This window comes from Hippopotamus amphibius, chromosome 2, assembly GCF_030028045.1.
Source record: "Hippopotamus amphibius kiboko isolate mHipAmp2 chromosome 2, mHipAmp2.hap2, whole genome shotgun sequence".
NCBI lineage: Eukaryota > Metazoa > Chordata > Mammalia > Artiodactyla > Hippopotamidae > Hippopotamus > Hippopotamus amphibius.
In genome coordinates, this window is record NC_080187.1 from 88778341 (window position 1) to 88802433 (window position 24093).

At 46.8% G+C, this 24093-nt stretch overlaps 1 long non-coding RNA gene across 1 annotated transcript in view; it reads right to left on the reverse strand.

Moving 5' to 3' along the window:
* Window positions 1–2844: 2844 nt before the first annotated feature.
* Window positions 2845–24093, reverse strand: part of LOC130846751 (uncharacterized) — a 41208-nt gene continuing 19959 nt past the window's right edge. The window contains exon 3 of the long non-coding RNA XR_009051623.1: window positions 2845–3937. This is a non-coding gene — a long non-coding RNA (uncharacterized LOC130846751). The remainder of the gene's footprint in view (window positions 3938–24093) is intronic.

Sequence of the window (24093 nt, forward strand, 5' to 3'; positions counted from 1 at the left end):
TTGTTCTTTATGTGTTTGATGGTTTATGTGGGTTTTTTGACTTGAAAATACTCAAATTCTCTTTTTGATAGTAACGCTACTAGCAAATATAAAATACACACAATAATGTACTATTTGGATATTTGTATTTGAAAGTTCATTTCCTTTTTAAATCGAGACGAGTGGGGATTCATTTATTGATGCTAGTGACATTAGTATCAGAACTTTTAGCAACGAGCAACGCTCAGCGACCTTTTTCTCTTAGAATTGCTAAAGATGGGCTCCCAGTTAATCAGCTATCAAGAAACAATCTGTTAATGCTATCTGAGTTAAACTTAGCTGAGTTTAATTAAATTTTAAAAGTTGACTGGGAATTCATCCAAAATGTGCTCATCAAAAAAACAAAGGTATTTGAAAGTAGAGGTGAGAGATAGGATTGGGGGGACAAAATTAATTTTAAACCTCTTGAGCTGGAAAAATGATTAGAGATAGAAATGCTAAAGATAAAAAGATTTTCTTTTTACTTTAAAAATAGTTCAATACAGCATGTCTGTCCTTAAAAGTTTCTGAGGCATGCTCCTTTCAGAAATGTGCTTGTCCACACTAACAGATTACTAAAGATAATAGAAAAGAAAAATTACTGAAAGGTACAAAATTACAAAAGGTACAGTATCATTGAAAATCACTATACGAATATTTTCCCAACCCAAAAATTTCAAAAGATTTTTTTTATGATCTGTGAATGTACTTAAATGTAATCTCATATACAAGTTAAAATATTTTAGTTGTGCATTAGACAAATTCTCTTTAGGAAAAATAATGAAATTACACGAATTTAGTACTGCCTGGAAAAATATGGACTATATAAGGAAAAGTTAATCCTGTTGGTAACCTCATTAATGTGGGCTACAGTAAACTCCTTACAGGCAAATAAAGTGTAAGCTCTTAAATCGAGGATATCTGTCCTGAATAGAATGTTTTAGACATGGTTTGCTCAATAACTGTTTGTGGAACAAATGAACATGATCAAATTCAGGTAGATCTCAGGTTGTTCACTGTTTCATATATATGTGTGTATAATTTTGATTGCCTTTGTTAATTGGGCTTGATTCAAATAGTAACTAATGAAATGATAGCAACTGTTTGTATTTACACCCCTATCTGTGCTCTGAAAATTAACATGGCTTTATTGGTTAGAACTTGGTTTAGAAAGAAAAGTCATTAATCCCTTCATAGAATTTAAAAAATTCAGTGATAGAGTAGATCTAGCTTCTCAAAAAACATTGCCTGGATTCTCTCTCTTTCTCTTTTTCTGTCTCTACATCACAACTTCACCACTTTCTGTGCTGTTTTCCTTCTTTGGCAAATATGGTGGCAAAGATGGAACCACTTAGCCACCCCCAGTGGAAGGAGAGTATTTCTTTTACAATAGAGGCTGACCTCCCACTGTCCTAGCATGGGTCACATGCCATCTCTGAACCACGTGTAGTGCTGCAGTGCTATGCTTGTACATTCGTTTCCTGTGGCTGCCATAACAAATTACCACAAACTGGGTGGCTTCAGAAAGGAGGAATTTACTTTCTCATTTCTGGAAGTCAGTAATCCAAAATCAAGAGGTCAGCAGGGCTGTTCTCCCTTCAGAGATTCTAGGGGAGATTCTGTTTCTTATCTCTTCCAGCTTCTGGTAGGTCCAGATAATCCTTAGCTTGTGGCCACTTAACTCACATCTCTGCCTCTGTGGTCATACTGCTTCCTCCTCTTATCTGTGTGTCTCCTCTGTGTATTTGTGTTCAGTCTCCCTCTGCCTTGATCTGATAAGGACACATGTGATTGTATTTAGGGCCTCCTGGGATAATCCAGGATGATCTCATCTCAAGATCCTTCATTTAATTTCAACTGCAAAGATCCTTTTTCTAAATAAGATCATATTCACAAGTTGCAGGGATTAGGACACAGGCATATCTTTTGGAGGGGACACTATTCAACCCACTACAGATAGTAAATGCTTAACAATCTCCTTGACATAAAAAGGGGGAGCCCTCACATATAATATTTGCCTACCTCTGTGGCTTAAATACTGCCACCATGTCCAATTTCAAGTTACCCAGAGGAAGTCACTGAACTTGGAGCTAGGAAAAGATGCACAGTAGCAAACCATTATACAGTACTTCTACCATCCAGGTCCCATAGCTGTAAGTAGCCTCAAGAGCATAGATAATAGTATAATGTATTCAAATAATTAGAAAGTGATAAGTTTTAAGTGCCTATTAACTTTGTTTTAAATATAATTTATTTAATTATGAATTTATATACTTTAAATTTTAATGGTTAGGATGTTTAACCACTGGTTCACAAAATTCCTCAGCATTTACTGGTAGGTTCAGATGAGCTGATATGAGCAGCTCTGACACTACTGTGTAGAATTTGCTAATTGATCAGGTCAAAATCATAGAGCCTGAGGCATATGCATCAGCAGCATGCAAACCACAAGGACTGAAAATGAGGTGGGTGGTTCCTTAAGAGAAAACTGGGGTGCTATTAGTTAAGAAAGGGAAAGGAATACAGAAAAGACAGAAACAACCAAGCCACTTCCATATCATCATTTAAACAGATATTAATGATTTCAGGATAAGGAAAAAATTGCTCAGCAACGTTCAAAACATTTACAGGTACAACTCTTGTGGCTACACACGGTTCTGCAAATCAGTCTCTCTACCTAAGAGAAAAGTTACTGTTTTCATATTCTCATTTTACTTAGTTCATACAATCTGTTTTTAAGCCTAGACACATTTATGCCAAAGTGATCAACTTCAAAAAAATACATAAACCAATGGTCTTTTTTAGAGTATCATTTAGAGTATTTTAAAAAAAATTAACAGCTTTATTGAGATATAGTTTGCACACCATGCAATTTACCCATTTAAATTGCAAAATCCGATGGTTTTTGGTACATTCACAGAGTTGTTCAACCTTCACCACAATTAATTTTACAACATTTTCATCACCCCCCAACAGAAACTCTGAACCACCCAACTGTCATCTTGTAATGCCTCGGCTCTGAGCTACAGCCCTTGGTGACCCCTAGATGACTTTTTGTCTTTATAGATATGCCTAGCCTGGGAATTTTGTATGAACGGAATCATGCAATAGGTGTATCTTTGTGGCTGGCATCTTTCACTTAGCATAATGTTTGAAGGTTCATCCATTTTGTAGCATGGGCCAATATTTCATTCATTTTTTATTTCCAAATAGTATTCTATTGTGGGGATATACGACATGTTGTTTATCCACTCATGAGTTGGCAGCCAGGTGGCCATTTGAACTGTTTCTCCTTTTTGGCTATTATGAATAATGCTGCTATAACATTTGTGGACAAGTTTTACATGGACAAAATTTTCATTTCTCTTAACCCAGCAGTCTTTTAAATTAAAATTTTTAGTGAGGTTTCTTATTTGCCACATGCTTATTTTTCCTTCCCTACTGTTTAGGAATGAAAGCAGAAATGCCACATACAGAATTCCAATCCTCTTAAATTTTGGGCCACTACCCCAACCTCTTAAGAATCCTGAGACTGGCTCAGCCCAAAGTAGGAGTTTGCTCACCACCTCCAGGGCAGAGGAGGAGGGCGCTGTTTGTCAGGAGAACGTAGGAGCTGACTTGGGGCCCAAAGATCACTGAGCAGGTGTGATTGAATTTCTTGTCACACCCAAATCCTGGCTTGCCTGCAACAGGCTCATAATAATTAGTCCATCACAATGCCTTTTAGGGACTCTCCAATGCAAAGTATAAAGAATAATAAAAATAAAACCTTACTCTCTGACCTGGAAATCAGAGTCATGGGGTTTGGGAAACTTGCAGAAAAGAGAGGGAAATATTTAGCTTCTTTGATAGAGACCAGTAGAGAGCTTCATTTTCTCCCTTGTGTGATGGGAAGAGTTCCTCCAAATGTCTTGCAGACCTGGGATGGGGAAAAAAAAAAAAAAAAAGCTCTATATTAATTTATATAGCAAATTTCTTCCAAGAAATTCAGCATCTCAAACAGTCTTTCACTCATTCCCCTGAGGGAGTTTGCATAAATGTGCATAAGAAATTACTGCTTTTAAAATTTACACTCTCCAGTTAGCCAGTACTAGGCAGAAATAGAACTAGAAAAGCAGACCTCCTGACCAAACATTCCACTATAATATTTTCAGTGAGCTTCTATAAATCAATGCATAGCCTTAAAAACAGGATCTCTCCATAATATCCCCGGGACTCTGCTCACTGATGACTGATGTTCCTTTCACCAGGGGCAAAATTTTCCCTTCCAAATGAGAACCAATCAGCATGGCATGCACCATGACCCTCGAGAATGTCATTCACTTGAGGGCTCAGGCCCGCCTTGAAACAGGCAGCCCAGATTCCCCTCTCGTAGCTCAGCCCTCCTAACCCAGCCCAACTGAAAACCTCTCAAGAATCTCGGAACTGGCTCAGCCCAAAGGAGAAAGAGCCCTGCTCCCAACCTGCAGGCAGAAAACTGGGATCTAGCCAGTCCCTCCCATTTTGTCACTTGCTGTGTCTCCGTGTTGCTTATACAGGGGGCTGCACTGCCCCTCAGGGTCCTACTGGTCATACTGGGGAACATCCTCAGTTCCAGTTTCCCAAAGCCCAGCTCAGTGCCGGGGTGGATGTCTCTGGGAGAGCCTCCAGCATCAGGTACACGCAGGGCCCAGCCCAGCCCTCCGCTCCAAACCAAACACATAATTTCTCGTGTTGAGCCTTTTCTCAACATGTGTGAGGTTCTGATTGCCCACCCTTGAAAAACATTTTCGGGGTGGGGAGGGCGACATAAGGGCCACACTAGCTCATGGAGAATCTCAAGGAATCACACCTGGGGAATATCTGTGCCTTTCTTCCCACCCCCAGAAAACCTCTGGTCTCCACAAATTCCTTCTCAGGGATTCTCGGGGAATGGGAAATTGTTATCCAGTTAGCAACGAAAAATTCATACCCGTGTCCCATGCTGCTTCCAGCCTCAGACATATTTTGTTCCAGCCCCCATACTCTTAACCTTATTTAAACTTTATTTAAACTTCACATTAGGACTGGCTTCATAGTTTGTGGGGTCCGGTGCAACATGAAAATGCAGGCCCCTTGTTCAAAGTTTAAGAACTTCACATTAAACCAAGCACCAAGGCCCTTCTCAGTACCAGGTCCTGTGTGACCGCACAGGTTGGATGTCTGTGAAGCCACCATCCCTGCTGCCAACATTTAAAGATCAAAAGATTCTTAACCTATCTTGGAAACTAGAAAACTTGGTGACTCTAGGTTTGCATCCCCAAATGGAGCACAGAATTGGCTGGTGCCAAGTTGCCACTCACATTAGTTCGCTAGGGCTACCATAACAAACTACCATACACTGAGTGACTTAAGTGAGAGAAATGTATCTTCTCACAGTTCTGGAAGCAAGACGGCTGACATCAAGGTACCAGCAGGATTGCTTTTCCTAAGGCCTCCATCTTGAGCTTGCCTTCTCACTGATGATCACCTTCTCCCTGTGTCTTCACAGGCTCTTCCCTTTGTACCTGCCTGTGTCCTAATCTCCTCTTCTTATAAGGACACCAGTCACATTGGATAAGAGCCCACCCCACTCACCTCCTTTTAACTGAATAACATCTTTAAAGGTCCTATCTCCAAATAGAGTCACATGTTGAGGTACTCGGGGTTAGGGCTTCAACATATGAATTTTGCAGGGGACACAACACAACTTAGCCCAGTACACAGTTGTTCACTTTAAAAGGGGGCACAGTGGTCCAAGTCAGGGCACTAGCCCCGTCCTCAGCAGCTGCCAGGTGCTGTGTTGTGTGGGCTGCTGTTCTTGCTCCTGCTTCCCCTCTCTCACAGAGATGGACCTGCTCCTCGCATACTGGCACTCTCCACCGCAGGACAGTGGCTGCACACTCCCTCCACCTCTGCAAAACTAAGGCTGCTACTCAAGGGATCCTTTGCAGCACTATAGTCAGTTTCTTTCTTTTTTTTTTTAAAGACATTATTTATTTATTTAATTTATTTTTGGCCACTTGGGTTCTTAGTTGCAGCATGTGGGACCTTCGTTGAGGCATGCGGGATCTTTCGTTGCGGTGTGTGGGCTTCTCTCTAGTTGTGGTGTGTGGGTTGTTCTCTTCTCCAGTTGTGGCACGTGGGCTCCAGAGTGCATGGGCTCTGTAGTCTGCTGCACGCAGGCTCTCTAGTTGAGGCCCGTGAGCTCAGTAGTTGTAGCGTGCAGGCTTAGTGGGATCTTAGTTCCCTGACCAGGGATTGAATCCACATTGTAAAGTGGATTCTTTACCACTGGACCACCAGGGAAGTCTCTATAATCAGTTTCTTAAAAACAAAAATGAAAATGTACCCATTCTATAGTGATAAGACTTCAAGTGCAGAGCAGAAAGAAGATATTGCCCTGGGGTATAACTGACTACAGATCGCAGAGACTTGATTTGCAGGTTTTAGGAGAGGGACCTCTCAGCCGCTACATAATTCTTCCTGGGCCTGATCCTACTTAAAATCACCTGACCATACAAAGGATGGCCCAAAATTTCAATGGAAACCCAACTACACAGCTCCTTGGAGGCAGCATACTCCCAAATTGGTCTTTGCACCTATTTGCAGAAATGTTAGCCAGATTATAGCTGAAAATTCTGCTAATTCTGGGGACGTTTTTGGTCTTGTGCCTGGAACTATTGAAACATACATTCACACCTACCACATGTAACACTTAGCAGCATAATTTCCAGCACAACACTTTCATACTTTATTTTTAAAAGAAACAGAGCAGAGACTAAAGACCTGCGCTCACTCTGCAGCTTTTTGCAAGAGGCTCCACAAAAGGTGGAGGGGATGGCTTCTGTGATGAAAAGAGGATTATTTTGCATTTTCAAAAGGAAAGGGGCCACAAAAATCTTTGCTCAGAATCAGGGAACTCATGATGCTGAAACATAACATTTGCACCTGCATGTCAACAGAAAAAAATAATGTCAAATGTACAAGGCTCTGGGAAAAGAGTAATGATTATCTCATAAATCCCAGTATTAGAGCTTGGGAAAGACCTTCAAAACATCTTACTGCATCCGCTTTTGTGTTAAGACTAGGAAAAGGAGTTCTTAAAATTTTAAAGACTCGCTTCACACCAGCACTCCATCTAAAATGCAGGTCTTTTCTCCCAGCCAGTGCCGTTCCCATCCCACCAGGCTTCCTCTAAACAGGCATTGTCCTGTCTCCCTAAATTGCATACCAAAATCACAAAACCCGCTCTCTTTACACCAGCGTCTCTATTTAGACTGCAGAGTTGAGAAAGCAAAGGCTATTTCAACTTCAACTCCCTTAGCAAACAGAAGAAAAGGCATCTGACCCGCCGACTTTTCCAGCCGGTCCCTGGTCTGGCCGCCCGGTCTCCGTTGCAGCGCGCGGGCGCCGACTGCCAGTCTGCCACCAGGGGGCGCAGCATCCTTTGTCCTGACACTGGCACTGAAGGCAGGCTCTGCAGCCCGCCTGGGCCTCCACGAAAATCTGACTTTCCCTCCTTTCACGGTTTCTCTCTGGAACCAGCCCGCTCCCCAGACCCCTTCATTCATTTTAAAACCGTTTTCTTCTTCTTTCTTGACATTCCCAGTCTCCATCCGTCCCATCTCAGATCCGTGATTGTTACCGGGCTCTGGGCATGTTTCTAGAAGGGCTTTTTAGAGACACCAGCCCCTCCCCAGCAACTTTTCCCCTGCAAAGCTTAGGAGACCATGGCCCCAGCTTATCATTTGCTCTCACTCAGAGGCCCCTCAATTGGGGATGTTTCTAAAGATTCTTCCAGCATGAAGAAGCCTCAATGACAGGACTAGCTTCCTGGAAAAATGATCACATCCATCCTCTAATACCTCTCCCCTCCCATTCAAAAAATAATACCAAACAAATGAAATGACTGGTTCTAGGAAGCTCATGTCCCTCAGTGTTCACCCTCACCAGCATTCCTGCCCCTGAACCGTCTCAGCTCAGCCTTTGGAGATAGACACCTAACCAAAGGGACGGGCTTAAGCATCCTTTCAGCCACACCTCTTACTACCCCACTATGCACCCCAGCCAAGGGAACTGCCTCCTTCTGCCATCACCAGCTTGGCTGTGTCTGTTCTCCAGCAGAAAGAAATCCACTCAGATTCCAAAGACTCAGTGCTGTCATCCTTCAGGGATAAATGAACAGTTCCTTCTACTTGAAGACACACGTCTAGCCCTGCCCCTACAGGCACAACACATACAAAATGCTAACCCTCAAACCCCCAAAACACACCCTTTTGCAAAGAACCCTAAAAATCCACTGTTCTGAATGAATAGGGCACAGGGTCCTATATAGGCCTTTGAAAGGCAGCTGCTCTGTTTACATGGAGAGATTTCAAGTTTACAGGGCCCTTTTCCTGCCTCTCATTTTAGCCTCAGAACAACCCTCAGAGACAGGCAGGGAAACCTCAAGCCTCAAGAGGTTTGCACCAGTCCTAGAGCTAGTAGAGGGTGGAGGCAGCCCTTGGGTGACGGTACTCAGGTGACAGGGGTCTGAGAAGAGCTGCTTGTCCAACTGCCATCACAGATGAGCATCAGGTTATCTGCACGGAGAGAACCTATGGTCTGGGCTCCTGAAAAACTGTAGTGTTAGTGGGAGCCTGGATGGGGCAGGAGAAGAGGAAAGGAAGGGGTGATATTGACTCTAACCTGACCCTTCTTTTTATCTCTGGCTTCACTCGCTTCTGTTTTCTTCCCATTCACCTTAGCTAATGCCCAAGAATGGAAGTGCTGAGCCTGGAGACAGGTAGCCCCAGCCAGTTCACATCATTAGTAAACTAATGATAAGGTCTATCAGTTATGGAGTCACTAAAGGGCAAACAAGGTCAGTGGTATTCTGGGCAGGGGTGAAGGGGAGAATAGGAGACTTTTACTTTCATTTTATGTCCTTTTGTATTATTGGAGATATTTTGATTTGTGCATATTATCACTTTCATAATTTTATTTTTAATTTTTTTATTGGGGCTAATGGTGCTCTTTAGAATAGCTGTAATGATTACTTCTGCGAAGTGTCTGGCACGGCACGTGGTCTGGCATGGAGCTGATGCTTCCTAAACAGTAGTTTATTATTAGTGATCACACCATCCTCGAAACTGAGCAAATGGACTTCAAATCAAGAAACGTGAAGTCTGATGCAGACTGTGCTCTCAGCTCACTGTGTGCCCTTGAGTAAGTCAGATCCCTTCTCGGAGCCTTGGTTTCCTCATCTGTAAAATTACAAAATACAGGCCAGTTGACTTGGAAAACTGTGGGAAGGACAGAGCAGAGCTCACTTGCAAAAGTGACTGAGGTGCCTTTTAAAATTCAGCCACAGACTCTGCAAAGGAGATCTCTCAAGCTTGAGTTCATCAGGCAGAAACCCTTCCTAAAGTTTGTCAACTAGGGTAGGTGGAAAGGGTTAGAGACAGCTGAACAAGTTCTAAAATAATACAGGAATTAAATTAGGAAACAAAAATGCATGAACACTGTAAGGTCATCAGCTTGAGGGGTAAGGGGAAGTGGGAAAGAAGTTTAGGCTGTTCCTTGTGTGCAGTTAGCACCATGATTATTTCCTGACAAAAGAGATGCCCTTGGTTGGCAGAGGGCATAAAATTCAAGGCCAGGACCCCCTGGCCCAGCCAGAGCCAGCCCCAGTCCAATCTCCTAGGCTGAGAGTTCTGTGTGGGGCACAGGGCTGGTCTTGGTGAGACTAGACGGTCCGCTTTGCACAACCAGAAGCAGAGCTGCCCAGTAGAATCGGACGAAAACACCTGTGAAGTTTCTCCCAGCATTAACTGAACCACAACAACAACAAAAGTGGAGAGACTGGGTCATAGAAGGTGCAGATGCTCAGACACTAAAACTTCAGCAGCTGGGTTGGGAAACCTGACCTGGGGTAAGCCAGTTCCTGGGAATCCCATAGAGGCTGATTCCTGGAACACACACCGATTCACTTCCCACCCTGCTCAGAATCAGAGATATTTCCTTATAGTTTCCTTTGCCGATGCTGGGCTCTTGGGGATGGGAGGCAGGTAGTCTGGTGGGTAGGAAGGTTGAGATTCCTTTTGCCCTGTGGTCTTCTTCCTATTTAAAGCAGCACCGCCTGTCATAGCAGCCTCTTGCCAATATTTGCAGGCAGGAAGATTTCCTGACATTGTAAGGGGGGTGTTCAGAGCAGATGGGCCCTTTCTCAAGGCTATCAGGCAGGGCAGAAATCGCTTTCGCCCACTCCCTAGGAGGAATCTGCAGTCCCCACTCTCGAGATCAGCACTCAAAAGGTATCTACGTTTATATTTTTTTAAAAAAGAAGAAGTGGAATTTTTTTGTCTCAATTATCTGGCCACGCCTGTTACAATGACATCTCCCCTCAAAGCCCGTGTTGTCATTGCCTGAAAGGAAGGTAGTGTTTTCAATTCCTGTGGGATCTGAAATAACGGTACCAAAGTATGCCGACACCTGGAAGACCCCTCCCTTTTTTATGAGGCCTAGCGGTCTGAGGGAGGAGGAAGGAGGTGCCTGGTAGAGAGGCTCTGGCAGGTAGCAACAGCTCTGCCTGATTTCCAGAGGCAAAACCAAATAAATAAAAACTGCTCCAATCATCATACTTTGACAAACCTATATTCTTCGAACTTCATTGTGTTTAGAGAATGCCTTCTGTTGTACATTACGAGTCACTTTCAAAGGCAGTTCTGAATGTCTGGCCACTTGTTAAAATGCTTTCTGCGCTTGCTTTTCCACGCAGTTCTTTTCTGTGCCCGTTTGTATCTCTAATAATCAGCATTGTTTATTATCTTTGCGTCCGTGCCCCTGGGACTGAACTGAAATAGAACAGGAGCTCCGAGGTTGAGTGCTGGAAAGTACGCCGGGTTTCCCAGGCCCCGGAGGGGTCCCTGGGGCAGCCGAGCGGGCCGCGCGGGGAGAGCCCATCGGTGCGTATGCACCTGAGAAGGGCAGGTTTGCAAGAGTTGCTCCAGACGCCCTTAGGTCCTGGGCAAGAATGCAGAGATGAGTGGCCACAGGAAGAAGACACACGAGGAAGGGAAATGCCACTAAGGTCTGGGGCTAGGGGTGTGACTTAAGGGCAGAACAGGCTAATATCGCCAGGATCATTAAAAGAGACTGCGGCGCGGGAAACGTTCTGAGCTGTCTTTTTAGGCTCGAAGTCTCAGTACTCATCCCTGTGCAATCAATTCTCATGAATAAATTCTCTGTCTTCCACGCAGCCCCTCAGTCTTCGCTGTCAAAACGAGTATCCTAAACAAGATGAGGGTTACCCCCGCTCCTTCCCTGCAGTTGCCTAATATTTGTCCCCATTTCGTTTTCAGCCGAGTGCTTTGTGGCCATGGGGGATGGCAGCGCGTGCGCCGAGAAACACACTGCCCCTGTACCCCTAGCTACAGAGAAAGTCTTTCCGTGCCCTCCGACTCCAAACGGGCCCCTCCGTAGGGCCTCTCCCAAATTCCACTACTCCCCAAAGGGGGTGGGGTTCGCGATCACGAAGCAGAAACCCGCATCGGAGACGCAACGCGGAGTGCCTTGTGCGTCTGGGGGGGAAATTTCCCGGTTTAGCCCAGCCTGCGTCTCCCCCTTCACCCCAATTTAATGTCAGGGCAGGATCTGCTGTAGAGTTTGCTGGGAAGTATGTTATTAAACGCGCGAGCCAGACCCGGGCTGTGCGCTTCCCAAGTGTGACTTCCAGCCTCAGCAGGGCCCGGCACGAACTGTCCTTCCCACAGGTTCCTGTGAGAGACAACCCCCCCCCCCCACCCCCGTCCCCAATCTCCGAAATTTCCTCCAACAGGCTGCAAAGACTGCTCAAATGGTCCTTCCTAGCTCCGCTCCCTCATCCAGTTAGTTGTTTAAAAATACAGAGATTCTGTTTGCTCGCAAGAACAGAGTGATTTCCCTCAAGCAACTCCTGCAAGAGCTTTAAGCAGCCTCTGGGTTGCAGCGCGTCCAAGCGTCGGCGGAGTTTTCCGAATTTCAGGAAGCAGTAAAGTGAATTTTGGTGCAGGGAAAAGTGCGGGGTGTTGGAGTGCAGGGTGGGGGTGGGCGCCGAGGAAGCCGCCTGGAGGCTTTTTGTTTTTTAAAGTTAGACTTGCACCGAGGTGCCAGCATAAACGGCACCGCTTCGTAGTTTCCGAATTTGGAGAATCGTGCTGAGTTTGGGCCCATCTCTGAAGCCAGGGGCCCCGCTCCGCGTCCTATTTCCAGTTCCCCAAGAGCGAGGAGAAGCGCGGGCGCAGCTCACTGGGCACTGCCAGGCGCAGCTGACTTTGTCCGCTACTCCGGGCTCTTCTCTCCTCTCCCTTCTCGCGGCAACCGCAGAACCATCCCATCGCTGCCAGAAGTGCACGGGGGAAAGGAGGGCCGAATGTCTAGGCTGCGGAATCTCCCAACAGGTAGTTTCACCCGGGAGCTGGCAAGGCTTAAATATCAAAGGCTGGGCTTCTCAGGCTGCGTTAAGCTGGAGCCCAGACGCAGTCACCTAGGGAGCCGGGGAAGAAAAGTCGCGTTCTGGGAGTCACTTTAAATAACCCTGTTTTCTCTCCAATCTCCAAATTCTCTAGAAATAGCACGAGCTGTGCCGTTTGGAATGGCACTCCATGAGCCTAAATAAGCCGCTTCAGGCTTTAAATTCACATTCGATTTGAATCCCCCCCCCCCCCCCCCGCCCCAGTAGTTACTACAGAACCCAGCTCGGCTTTAGACCGATAGGTATTCATTTGAGAATTGGGAGATTCCCCTTCGAAACGCCGTAGACTCCAGAGCAAAAGAGGAAAAGGCTGTGTTGCACTTGGATGATATAATTGAATTATGCCTTTCCCTGGTGCGCAGTGAGGAAAAGCAGAATGCCAGGCGGTATGTGGAATGGGCGGCAGCGGCCTCGCGCTCCAGCGACCGCACCACACTTCCCAGGGCGCAGGGAGAAGTTGGGTTGGGCCACTGCGTCTTGCCTCCAGCAAGGATGCCAAGGCCGAAATGTCGCATAAGTCTGGTCCTGGTTGCGTGGCCCCCCTCCCCTTCGGGGGCACTCTCCCAAATGTCCCCGCCTGAGGTCGTGGGCGCACGTGGTGCACGGAAACCCGGCGCGCGACTCGAAACCGCGCGCATCGCCCCAAAGATCCCTGGAGCGCGCAAGGCCCTCGCCGGGTGGGGGAACGTGGAGGATCGAGCCTTTGAGCCGGCGGATCTAATCGCGCTTTGGCAGACAAGTCTTTCCCGCCGCTGCTCTGAGCTGTCGTGGGGTAGTGTTTTCCGCACCAACACAAACTGCGGAACTCCGGCTCTGCCCGGTCAGTCTCCTAAAGAAACGTCCTCAAACTCCCCAGGGTCACTGGCCGCTAGAAACCTCTGGGGCCGTGGGCGGACCTGATCCTGCAGACTTGGATCTTTAACCGCCTCAGGACCTGGACTCCCAATAACATCCAGCCTGCTCCCCCACGCCTATCCCAGCATGGCTTGGCTGCCGTGCGCCTCCACCGCTACCCGCGCTACCTAAACTTTCTAAAGTTTTCTAGCGCTTTACCACCTCAAGTTCGCCTCGGCTGGCCCTGGCCAGAAAAATAACCACCACCACCACCACCACCACCCCCCGTCCCCTCCATCTCTCTTTCTCTCCTCTCCCTCCCACATTCAGCATCCCCTGTGAGTCCAAACCTTGCGAGTGGGAGCGCGAGGTGCTGGAGCCCCCGAAGGCACCGACTCTGCAGGGGATGGAGTTCGTTCCGCATCCCCCACTCTCTGCGCCTCGGCCGTTCCGCCCCCTCCTCCCCCACCTCGTTTGCGGCGCAGGGACCTGTGGGCTTGCAGTTTAGTTTTGTTCAAATTTAGTTTTTTCTTTTCTAATTTTTTTAAAGATTTTTTTTCTTTGAGATTACACCCTGCTGGAGCCTCAAGAGTCCGCCTGCCTTCCATTTTCCCAGCGTGGGGCTCGGGAGACGCATCCTTCGCGCCGGGCGGGTTGTCTCCTGAGTGGGGCCAGGGGCTCCCAGGCAGCGATTTCTCCGGCTGGGTTTCGTCTCCCAGGGAGACCCTCCGTCCTGGTGTGGGGCAAATTCGTGCTGGAGCTCAGCCTCAAGGCGAGCCTCCAGTGCCTAACCCCACCCCCCACCCCAACCCCCAACCAGAGCTGCGGATGCAGTCGGTTCGGGGGGGATGTTTTTATACCTGTTTAGGAGACCAGAGTAGGCAGTAGACGAGAGACCCTGTTCTAACATCTTCCTGAGGTCTTCCTACGCCAGGAATATTTGAGGCAGAAAAGTTCCCTCTCTCTAGGTCCCGCAGCGACGTGTGCCCCGCCAGGCGACCCCCCCACACAAAGTGCTCTAAGTTGGTTGGTTTGTAGCCTATTATGTTTTTATTTTGTCTAGGATTAGCGGGGTTGGAAATTTTTGCAGCCAGCCTTATTACCCCGGGGCGTCAACTTTCAAGCCAAGTCAACGGGAACGTTCCGGGGAAACTCAATCTCGGGGTGCGCCGCTGGGCCGTTTGCGGGGAAGTGAAACGAAATTCGCAATTCGCTGCTGAACGCGCCGGGCGGACTCCTGGGCCTCGGGTCTCCGTGTGTTTCTGAATCCCACCAGATTGGCATGGGAATCGGACTTGGCCCCACCAGGGTCGGGTCCAGCCCTTTGCCTTGATCCTTCCACGTGCCGGATGCGTTCCCGTCTTAGGTCGCAGGCGACGCCTGCCCTGTGCGACCTCCGTGGGTTCAGCCCGGCTGCGCCAGAGTCCCCGGCATCAGAATCAAGTTTGCCTAAAGCTCAAGGTTAAGAGGATGTCTGTTACCTCGTGTGACCGCGGACGTGAAACGTCTACCCAAAGCAACGGTGGTTACGAATGCCTCCCCGTGAGAGCAGCCGAGACCTGCCCCCACCAAGGCCTCCCTTTGACCTCCCTGCTCTGGGAACACGTGCGCCACTCTTCAGGTGCTCCATCAGCTGCGCCTCGCGCAGGCCCCATTAGGGCAGGGCCGCCTGGGACCAAGGTCCCACCTCCTCAACCTCGGCCCCCCACCCTCCGGCCGGTCCCTGCGTGCCCTGGCCCACGTTGCCACCAAAGCTCTGTCGGAGAAAACACCGCGGATGGCGGCCTGGGAAGGCGGGAGGTTTTCTCGGCCCATTCAAATGGTACCCCAGCAATAATAGCAAAACTGCGCGGCGCCATCAGCTGCGAGAAGCCTGTGGCGGCTTTTCAAAAGGCGTGGCGAGTGGGAGTGAGGGGGGTGTTGAGAGGAGAAATATTAAGGTAGAGAAGGAGGGCAGTGGATAAAGTTGTGGGTGTAAGCAGCCCTGCTTCTTAACTCCTCACCCTGCCACCCCCAAGTCTGAGCAGTTGACAGGATTGTCAGTGTTTTCTTTTAAGTCCCAAACTCCTCAAGGGCAGGACGGAGGAGAAGCACCTTAACCCTTCTAGAGCCAGTGATACCCAGCCACACTTCGGAGCGCAGAAGCATCCACCGTGGTCTGCGTTTACATTGAGTATAAAGGATCCGTTCACAAAGGAGCCCCCACTTCCCTTTGCCACCCCTACTGCCCCTACCCTTCTGTAGTCCTAGAGTTGTAGTTATTTATTTTTAATCTCTGGCACCCTAGATTTCACGGAGAAGTCTTAAGGCAGGAGAGGAGAGGAGAGGAGAGGAGAAAGATAAGATTAAGAAAAGGGCTGGCTGTGCTTTGGGCAGGAGGACTAGAGAGGGACTGAAAACCCAGTGTAGAATTTGGGAGTGTTTTAAAATTTCATTTCCTTCAGAAGCTGTCTGCTGTAGACTGAAACCTAGTTAAATTACTAGGAGGACAGGAAGCTGGGAGTCTCTGTGGAAACAAAGAAGTGAAAGGCTTGCGGTACACCCCTTTCCACTACTTCTCCTCAAATGAATAGAAAGCAGCTCTGCACGCAGCCTAGTGACTCTGGCACCTTGGCTGCCTGAGTGTGTGGATGGTCATTTCCTTTCAGGAAGGCCAAGGAGTGGGTGGGGAGTGACCCAGGACAGGCTTCCAGAGCCGGATGGCTGTGCTGTTTATCTTCTGGGATGAAGCCTGGGAAAAGCCTGGGTACAACGCCTAGGCTGCCGGCAGTGCCTTGGCAGCGTCAGGGGAGAGATGACCGAGCCATCCCTCTTCCTTCAAAACCCCTCTTCTGATTATTTGCAGCTTCAAGTTTATATTTCAGATCTTCATGCTTAGGTTTAAAAAAAGTAGAGCATTTACCAATGTGTTTGGAGTTATTTATGTATGTTCCCCATTACTTTTGTTTGTAGGATTTTCTTCTCCTTTTTGCCTTTCCTTCTTCCCCTCCTGCAGTGTTGGCAACCTGGTAGGAAGGGGTTTAGTGGGGAGGGTGAAATTGACCAGTTCATTCTTGTTACTCAGGCACAAAAACCAGCATAAACACTGACTCTCCATTCTTAATATGATCCCTTATTAACAACAACAACAACAACAAAGTAAAAGTCACTTAGGCAGGAACTGGTTAGGATTGAGAAATTGCTAATACCGGTAAACTAACTTATCCTGTCCCTTTAAGAAAAATCCATAAAGCTCTTCCATCAGCCCAGTGTCTGGGAAAGAAGCAAACTAACTGCTTGGAACAAAAGAGACAAAGAGGCCAAACAACAAAACAAACAAACAACTCCCCCTGCCCCCCCCCGCCCCCCCCCCAGACAACAATAGACTAGACACAGCAAGTGCAGTTACTGCCTGGCCCTGCTGCGGCTGTCCCACTGCCAAGTTTCCCGCATTTGGCTGGAGACTTTCTCTCTCACCCCACTCCCACCCCATCACCCCCCTCCCTCAGCCCTTTCTGTCTTTCTGTGTCCCTCTCTTGGGGTCTGGCTACGTGTGTGTGTTTTGTCCCTGTCTGTCTCTATGCTGCTTTTGCTTTCACTTGATGTCGCTCTGTCTCAGACCTTCATATTCTTGTCTCTCTCTCCCTCTCCCCCACACCCCGCAGTTTAAAGGCTCTCAGCGTATTAGCATACTCTGCCCTTTATGTATTTACTGGCTAGGCCTTTTCTGTGGCACCTCCTAACGGCCTCCACAGAACTTGTTTCTCTGGGTTGCCGTGGTGGCCTATTTTGTATTTTGTTGGCAGTGCTCTTTGCCAGGAGAATCCCAAAGTCCATTTGCACTTGGGTTTTTAACCGTTCCTCCGGTTCAGGTCCCTGCTCTTTTTCTATAAGGTTTCAGACACACTTTGTCTCCCTGTCCCCGGCAGCGCTTTCTCCACTTCTTGGCCGCTGCTCAGGCCTCTCATGCGTGCCTGCCTTTGCTTTCTCTCACTGTCTTCAGCAGCCAGTATCACTCCCCATCCTGTACCCCCCCACAATCCAGCCTTTTCCTTCCTCTTCCCTCCTCTGCACCAAACTTGAACACAATACTATAAACATCTTTGCCTGGTGATCACTTTTCCTTGTAAAGTGAATGTAAACCCTTGGAAAGTAGGGAGTGGAAAAAGAAAGGGAAGGATCCGTCAATGAAGCCTGCACACAGCAGAGGCTGAAGCATGGAGCAGGCGGCCTTGCCAACAGCCCCATCCCTTTCACACTTTTTTTCCCCTAATAAACCCTTTTGTGATAGCATCTCCTCCTGAAGCATCTGTGTCTGCTCCACGGAGACAAGGGATGGGGGCTGGGGGAGAACCTGGTCAAGGCTCTCCTCCCCGAGGCAGCAGGTGGCCAATGGGAAGGGAGGTGCTGCCTCATCACTGCATTCCCACCCCCAGCCCCTCACCACTTGCTCTCAGGAAAAACAAAAACAAAAACAAAAAAAACCCCAAAAAGGTAGGGGCCCCTGGCAATGGGGGCAAGCTCTTCAATGCCTCTTTAAGAAAAGTATGGAATGGCTGCTTGAAAAGAAGCTCTTCCAAGGATGGCTGTTTCGAAAGCAAAGGGAGGATTTCAACTATCAGCAGGTTGTGGGTTAAAGAGGGCTGACTGTTCATCTAAAGGAGATCTGAGGACTCCCACAGCTGGGGGTACAGGGTGGCAAAATAGTGGCATGCTCCTCTCCCCACCCCCACCCCAATCAGAGAAAACAAAGCATGCCCAGTAGACAACAGAACCAGGACAAATGGTCTCCCTCAGCCTCATCCCTTCCTCCTTCCTTCAGTCATATACAGGCAAAATCTGATGAAAACAACATTGGAGGCAACGCTGAAGAGAGGAAAATCAATTAGCCTGAGAAAATTATAAAGAACAGAAATATAACAGAGGAAATTTACCCTCATTGTTTGCTTGCTTGGTGACAAGGACAGTATTAAGAAACACTGATGTGATAAAACACATATGCACGTATATATACACAGGTGTATACGTGTGTAGATTTGGTTCATGGAGACAAGAGGGAAAGGGAGGAATCTGGAAATCAGATAAACCTGGTTTGAATATAACCTGGCCACTCATTAGCTAGGCAACTATACCTACCTCACAGTGGTATTCTAAAGATTCAATGGAATTGCATGTATGAAAAAGTCAAGAGCAATGTCTTGCAAGCAGTCTGTGCTCAATAAGTGCGTCCTCCCTAACTCCTTTCCTAGCCTCCCTCCTTCCCTCCCTCCTTCCCTCCTTCCTTGCTTCCTTCCTTCTCACTCCACTGGCTTCCTCCTTGAGCTTCCTAAGGTGCAAGCAAAAGGGAAATCATCCAAATTGCCCCAATTTTCAGACTCCAGGGGAAACTTGACTGCTCTCTTTGAGTCCCAATATTGGAGAAGGGCAGACCACACCATAGCCCACTTATTCTGTGCCCAAATACCACCTGGGCTAATTTGTCCTTGGATGGCATTATTTGGCTCCATTATTGCAGTCCCTCCCCCAGAGTCTTTCTTTTCAATGGTTAACAGGGAGAGAACTCTTATCCAAAATGCAAACATTTACATGTTCTTATTAGAGACTGTGTGCACAGAGAGCCTCTGTTTGGGGACACATGAAAAATCACACCCTGGCCAAAAAGTCTAAGAAGAGAGAAGTAGACAAGAATATGTTCTAGGGGCTTCCTAGGTGGCTCAGTGGTTAAGAATCCGCCTGCCAATGCAGGGGACACGGGTTCCATCCCTGCTCCAGGAAGATCCCACATGCCGTGGAGCAACTAAGCCTGTGCGTCACAACTATTGAGCCGGTGCTTTAGAGCCCATGAGCCACAACTATTGAGCCCATGTGCTGCAACTACTGAAGGCCACGTGCCTAGAGCCCGTGCTCCACAACAAGAGAAGCCACGGCAATGAGGAGCCTGCGCACCACAACGAAGAGTAGCCCCCACTCACCGCAACTAAAGGAAAGCCCACGCACAGCAAAAAACACCCAACACGGCCAGTAAAATAAATAAATAAAAAAAAAAAAAAAAAAAAGAATATGTTCTAATGAACTGTGGTCCTGACCCAGAACTTCTCACTTGGGAAGGCTGTTTTCTTGGTATTTTGACCTTGTCAAATTGACTGATTTTTTTTTTTCCTCCAGAGAAGTCACTCTCTAGCTAAGCTGTTTCTCGGACAGTGTTTTGGGAAGACACTTCAGTGCATCTGGAAGCATTCACTGGCGGAGGCGCCTGTCCTGACCCTCCACCAGGGACTGTTGCTGGAACGCCTTTCCTTCTTCTCTTTGCCCCAAGCTGAACCAGGTTGTGACCGCAGCAGGCAAGCCTGCGAGCCAGGCATGGCTGTGGCCCCAACGTCTGTTGGTGAGAGAGTGAACACGTGAAAAATGTGCCCACCTTAGGCTTCCTTTTTCCATGCGTCTTACTGTCTGTTCTACAGTTACTCCATTTCCATGTTTCACTGGCTTCTGGTACATTTTCCTGTTTTATCTCAGCCTTCACAACCATCGAAAGGCACTGATTTTGAAACATATTCTGTGAGGGTGGGCAGTCCCTCACGGCCCCTCCCCAACACTTTCCCTCATTTCTTTCTCTCCTTCCCGGTTTTCATCATAAGGCCTCTGCTACTTCTGACCAGGATATGGAAACCTGTTGTGTCTTTTGTCTTTCTCCCTCTTCAGGCATCACAATTTCCACGTGGGGCCTTTCTGTGAACTACGAATAGAACCGTTTGTCCTTCCTGTAAACACTTCTTCCCACGGCAGATTTTAACCCGCATGCACCAAGCACCCTTGGGCAGTGAACAACCTGTACAACCAAACATGAGTGCTCTGAATTTCCCTCTTTGACAGGTGTGAGTATTGCTGGGCACTTAGTCATTTAGGGATGTTCCCCTAAAATGGAAAAGACCACAACGTGTGACGCCAGAAGCCTAGCTGCCTCTGAAGCCTTCCAAAGCCTTGTCTTTTATTCTTCTTGGGCTCTTGTCCAGGAAGAAGCCTGAGATTATGTTTCCTCATTTTGTCTTTGACCTACATTCTTCATCTACTAAGGCTTCATTGCCGTACCAGTGGCAGGAAGTGCAATGGGTATTAATATCTAAATAAGCAAACCCTTCAACACTGGTAAGTCCTCTGTTCCTTGCTTGACTTTGCTTGCAGTGGGCCATCTTTTATACTAAACCAGTTACTCACTTTGGGACTGCCTGAGAGCTTTAAGTTGGCACGACTGCCTACACAAAGTTGAGTGTGGAAAAATTGCCAGGTGTAAATACCACCACCAGATTAATAGATTCCAAACTACATCATTCTGAGTTGTCAATGTAATTTGCATTCTTTGCAAGGAAAAGGTATGAAGAGCAGTTTCCTGTTTAAGAGAAAAATTGGCTCCTAATTGCTAAGTTACAGTGGTTCCATACTGACCCCATTCTCTAGAACAAGAAACTTCCCAATTTAGGAATCTTTGGAAAAACACTTTATCCTCAGAGGTGGCTCACAACCATGGCTGTATTAGAATCACCTGGGGAGCTTTAAAAACTGACCACTGCCTGGGCGCTCCTCAATCCAATTAAACCCGAATCTCAAGGGGTGTGGTGTGGGCATCGGTATTTTTTAAAAGCTCTCTTGGGTGATTCTAATGTTTAGCCAAGGTTGAGAACCACTAATTTATAGGTTGAGAGAACAGTCCATCACGGTGAATCATGCTCATTCCTTTAGTAAGTACGCCAAGAACTTCTACCATAGGAGTTGGTTTGCTGGGGACAAAAAGATGCAGTTGATGGACACGGCTCCGTGCGTCTAGGATTTAGTGGGCAGATGCTAATGTGCAGGTGTCTGAACAGAACCTCTGTGAAGCAGGATCAACTTGGCTCCTGCAAAGAGCATGAGACAGGAAGGTAGAGCCCCTAGTTCCAATTCAGGTTCTTGCACGAACTAGGGAAGTGACCTTGGACAAGTCTCTTTACCTCTTTGGGTCTCAGTCTGATCATCTGTAAAAGAAAGCAGCTGAAAAGCAAACTCTGTAATTTGTACTGGTGTCCTCCAGCCTGACAGTGTGTTGCTAAATTCTCAGACACCCATAAGCGGGGCCAGGCAGCTACCAAATTGTTTCGGAGGCTGGTTCATTTCACTCATGCATAGTACTGCAACCGCCCTTCTGATGTTCCATCAAGTCCCTTTCCAGAAACCCTAAGTATCCTAGTGTTAATTTTTAAATAATATTGGGCTCCCTTAATTCTCTCCCCTGGTCGCTTACAAATTAGCAGACGAAGGGAATGGAGTGGTGGTAGTCTAGGAGCAGTGGGTAATGACTAACAGAAGTTGATCCAGTCGGATAAATGTCTAGTGGATTGCTGCCGGGGTCAGTGTTAGTTCTGCTCTTAATTAGCATCTTCATTAACCATGTGGGAGAGGGAATAAACAATAGCTAATGATATTTGCAGATGGTAGTAAATTCAGAGGTGTTGCTACTACCAGTGAGAGCAACAAGAGCCATGGGGATATCAGAGATGTGAACAAGAAGTGATTATAATGATGTTTGTTCTGGAAAAGGCAAAATGAAACCTTTGGGCAGCAGGGAGGCGGGGAATGACACAGGAGGCTGGGAAATGCTAAAAGAAACAACCATTGCTATGATTTGTAACTTGGGTAGGCATTTGGCAAACGAGGCAGCTAATGGCCTCATAACTTCGGTAGTCTGTCCGGGGATGCTTGTCCTGAACAACAATAATAATCATACCAACAATAATAACAGTAATAATATCCAGCATTTATTGAGTGCTGACAGTATGCCAGACAAGGTTCTAAGTGATTTACATGGAAGCAATTTTTATCCCTAAAATTGTGGTGCAGCTCTCTCAGGCTCTCTAAAGACTCTGACTGCGGCCTTGCTATGGTTCTTGGATTTCTAGGTGTGAACAGAAAAGGGGAGAGGTGGAGTATAAAGAGAAATGGGCAATTAAAGTGTGCCCTGTGCTCTTTCCCCAGGCTCCAGAGCAAAATCTTTCACCTTTAATTTTTCCAGTCCCCAACCTGCCTATCATCGTTTTCTTTCATTAGGTACATTTCACAGGCTTTCTCGTTTAATCTTCATGCATCAAGTTCTCACAATGATTTTCTCTCATAGTTTTCAGCCCTAACTTCCATTAATGAAAGAAAAGACTCAGAGAGGTTGAGTCACTGGCTTTGAACACACAGCTGATAAGTTGAGTGAGGTTCACACTCCAGTTGGTTTACTCCTCAATGCATGTCCTTTCAACCATGAATATATATTTTCTTTTCTTTTCACTTTAGCCCTGCCCAGTTAATGACAACATACAGCCACACATAGAGAGCCAGAAGGTGGAAATATTAAGAAGAGAACACTGAAGAGCAGGGGGATAAAGGGAAAGTAGCCAGCACACACATCCACTGGCCAATTCAATCTGATTGAATTATTTATAATTATATTTTGAAATTAGAAAAAATGGAATTTGCAAACAAGAAAGGCTTCAAGACAATGGAACCCATAATAATGTGGATTTGACCTTGAGGGAATTTGGCAGAGAGCATTAGTGTCTGAGACGAAAGCAAACTGAAAAGAAAAACATTTGAATGCTATAAAAGCCAAGACTCTTCTTGGCAAATGTGGAAGCCCAGGGCCAGATGGATGCCAAAGGTCTTCAAAATTATATCAGAGGAGCTTCAGGAAGCTGGAAACATGTGGCCTGGGCATGCAGCTGTCCCCCCTCCCTGGGTCCCCCGCAAACCTCACTATGAAATGGGGCTCCAAATGCTAACTTAGGGTTAGTGCCAGGAACTGAGCTTTTAAAAATGATGAGATGTACATTTCAGAGTAGATGCATAAAAGGTATGGTTCAAGAATAAATATAAACAATGTAAACATGACCCACGTCAAGAAAGACAACATTGCCTGGACCTCAGAAGTCTCCTCTCCTTCATCTCTCTCTCCTGAGAGGTAACCATTATCTTGACTTTTCTTATCATCTCCTTGCTTTTTTTTTTTTTTTTTTAGTTTTAGTGCCTATGTGGTCCTATTTTTGAACTTTATATAAATAAAATCATACTGTATATACTTTTTTATGACTTGCTTCTTTCCTTCAATCTTATGTGTATATAAATACACGACAGGGTATATAAGCATTCTACCTTTGGGGGGACTTTTGGTTTGTTTCCAGTCTGGAGCATTAAAGAACTATTCTGATGTGAACTTCCTGTCCATGTCACCTACTGCACATGTGCAGGACTTTCCCCAAGGAGGGCCAGAAATCAACCACCCACAGGCCAACCCACTGCTGATTCTTGTATGACCTTGGAGCTAAGAAAGGTTGTTATGTTTTCAAATGAGTAAGAGGAAAACAAGAGGAAAAATATCTCATGATATGTAAAAATAATACTACATTCAGATTCAGTGTTCAGAAATAGTTTTATTGAAGCACAGCTGGGCTCACTCTTTACATATCATCTATGACTGCCTTCCTCTGACATGGACAGAGACGCGTAGGTGCGTCAGAGACGTTTGTGGCCCGCAGAGCCTACAATCTGGATTGGCTACAGAATATTTTGTTTAAAATGAGAATTCAGGGCCTCGCTTACAGGAAAAAGCTATCAAGAGTTTCAACATGGGGACAGCAGAGCATGCAGCCGAGTGCAGAACCTTTTGAAGTGTGTGGGACTATGCAAATGCGTCGGTCCAAGCCCTGGAAGTTGGCCCCACCTAAAACAGCTGGTCCTTTACAGAAAAGGTTTTC